Source organism: Dendrobium catenatum, unplaced genomic scaffold (assembly GCF_001605985.2).
Source record: "Dendrobium catenatum unplaced genomic scaffold, ASM160598v2 fragScaff_scaffold_750, whole genome shotgun sequence".
Classification (NCBI taxonomy): domain Eukaryota; kingdom Viridiplantae; phylum Streptophyta; class Magnoliopsida; order Asparagales; family Orchidaceae; genus Dendrobium; species Dendrobium catenatum.
In genome coordinates, this window is record NW_021319212.1 from 366,972 (window position 1) to 370,262 (window position 3,291).

Genomic DNA, 3,291 nt, shown 5'->3' on the forward strand with positions numbered 1-3,291 from the left:
CCCCCCCCCTCTTGGTTAGCTTGGGCCAGTTCTATAGGGCTTAACATCCCTAACGAACTTTCATATCACTCCATATAGTCAAGCTACATAACCTCCTTATATTGACGGGTAGTACTTATACCTTATCATATCCCCAAGGAGATATGCACAATTATATCGAATCTATTTTTCACACTCATTATACTTGATCAAATAATTAAGAATAAAAAAAGATGTATACTTATAATATATGATAGATTAGTGCAAAACCTCATGTAAATAAGGTGTGCTCATACATAATAGCAACAAGAAAAATTGTTTTTTCGTACGCATGTAGCACTAATGAGGATAATTTGTGATTTTTTTAGAATATGTGTTGTTATTTGGGTGGAGCATTGCATGAATGTAAGCATTCCCATCTTCATTAAATTATTCAAAGTAATCAAATTAAAATATAGTGGGAAAGATATATTGTTTGATTATCATAGGGTGTTCTTTTCTACCAAAAAATGTTAATCACCAGATGAGACCATATTCTTCATCTTTCTTTTGCAATAAGAAGAGGTTTGTAAGTGTAGATGCAGAAAAAATATACAATCATTATGTGGTCTATAATTAACTAATCCATAAGAGAGTTTTTAAGATTTTTAGGGAAAAAGTAAAAATTATGATAGTCACTACATGAGGGATAATTTCTCTGGTTATTTAAAGGCATGTATTTACCAAGTTATTAGGGATTTTTTGTAGAGGCATAGAAGTCCCTGGTCAACAACATAATTGTTAGAAAAAATGGGTCCCCTTTAGTAGTGTAATAATAGATCTTATTTATGGGATCCATAATTATGAATTTGATGAATATACTGCTTTTTAAATACTTCTATAGATTATAATAATATTTTAAATTCTCTTATCCTCCCAGTCTTAATGCCTAAGGGAAATTAAGGGAAGGTACAGTAATAAACTTTCCTACTTTTATTATGACCCTAGAAGCTAAGGCCTATCATTTCTTTATCTCTACTAGACTAATGCGTAGCACAAATATTAGTGAGATTCTTAAAGATGGGGCATTCCTTAATTATATAGTCCAATCCCTCTTATACATGATTAAGATATCCACTTAAGTAGTAGAAGCAGTATATTTAGACAGTTAACTTCAATACGATAATCATGTCTTATAATTGTTAAATATTTATGGGTCCAAAAAGAACATTTTTCTTGTAGCCCCAATCATTAATCCTGATAGGGGGCTTGGTTTAATGACAACAATAGTAGCTGAAGAGGAAGAAGGGGATAAAGAAGGATTAGATGAAGAATAAGGAAGCAGAGTTTTCTATCTTTGTATTTTCTTTCTTTCATTTTGTTTTTATGTTTGAAAGTAAGTTTTTTTTTTTTTTTTTTTTTTTTTTTTTTTTTTTTTTTTTTTGGGGGGGGGGGGGGGGGGGGGGGGATGTAATGAAATTATGTTTTGTTATTTTGAGTGTTAGAATTTTCTTATTTTTCTTTAATGTTTCCTAATGCACTTTTAGGTGTTAATTAATAATTACCTTATATTTTCTTGGATTGTATACTTACGTCTGTAAAATTAAGAAAAATAATAATTTATGTAATTAACAGTACACAACTTCACTCTCCTCGCTCTCGCTCTCGCCCTAGCACTGCTCGAGTGATTTTAGGGTTTCTTCTTCTGGCCTTCTTTGTGCACTTTCGGAGGGATTTGTTGAGTGAGAGCATTTTTATTTTATTTGCTGCTGGTGCTCGTGATTCTTTTTTGGCCCTTTGGGCCCTTTTGTGATGGCGGGGGTTCCTCCGCAACGCCTTGGGGGAATGTTTCGTCCCAGGCTCAAGATGCTAACAAAGGCTTTTTCAACCCTGACTAGAAGGCTCCTTCCCCTACTAAATCTCATTCTTTTAAAGATGTCTTGTCTGGTTCTTCAGATGATACCTTACCTTCTCTAACTCAATCTACCTTTAATGGTGTGCCATCTATTTTGATCTCCAATGATGATGTTTTAAAGCTTGCTTCGCCTTTTCATTTTACCTTGGTTGGTAAGTTTGGCATCCGTAGGCCAAACCTTGATGCGATTCGTGCTTTTTCGTAAATCTTAAGTTGTCGGGTTTTTATTCGGTTGGTCTCTTAGATTCTAAACATGTAACTATTCAACAATCAAATGATCTGGATTATAGTTGCATTTTTGCACGAAGATCTTATTTCATACTCAACTGTCATATGTGTATTTTAAAATGGACGCCTTTCTTTGATGTAAAAGAAGAATCTTTGATTGTTCCCATTTGGATCACATTTCTGAATTTATGTCTTCATTTTTTCAATTCTAAAGTGTTGCATGCTCTTGGTGCGAATTTTGGATGTCCTTTACAAATGGACCAAGCTACAATTTTGAGAACACGTCCCTCTATTGCTCGGGTTTTAGTTGAGGTTGATATTACAAAGAAGCATGCAAAGGAAGTTTGGGTGGGCTCTAAAGCCTTTGGTTACTTACGAAAAGTTGAATTTGAAAAGGTACCTGATTTTTTCAATCACTGTAAACCGCGTGGACACGCAATTTCTGAATGTTTTAAACTTCACCCGTAGCTCAAAAAGGAATCCAACAACTCCACTGGAAACGTGGAAAGTTAGGTGGTTACTAATACTGAAACAAAGAACGTGGGTGTTTTGTAACCTATGGCATAGGAACTGTACCTTTTCAATGTTGAGAAGGTTGGAAATCTTTTTACTAGTGCTCCTGAAAGTTGTTTGTTAGTTGAGAAACCTCTTAATAATGAACCCGAGAAAGCTTTGATTATTGAGAATAATTCTAAAGATAGTGAAACTATTCCTAATATTTTTATTTATGTTGATTCTATGCGTCATAATGATGATTCTCCAAATTTCTTGCTTAATCTTGAAAATTCTGAAAAGGGAACTGAGGATATGGATGAATGCGAAGAAGGGGAAATTTTACCAGGAAAAAAACAAAAGAATTCTGAGGAAGTTTTAGCTGATAAGGGAATGTTAGAATCACAAACAAATGTTCCTTCTCATACTTCATTTCATAGTGCTTCAAAACCTTTTAAGGAGGAGGGTTCTCCCAAGATAAATAAGAAAAACAAAGGAAAAATGGTAAAGCACCCATACCAGAGACACCACATTCCACCAGGGCTCAAGCTAATACCAAAAGTTCTAATGATTAAAGCCCTTATTTGGAATGTGAGAGGGATTGGGGGATCGGATTCCAAAAATTGTGTTAGGAATTTAAGGCGTGTGCACAATATTCATTTGTTGGTTTTGCTCGAACCTTTTATTGTAGCTGACAA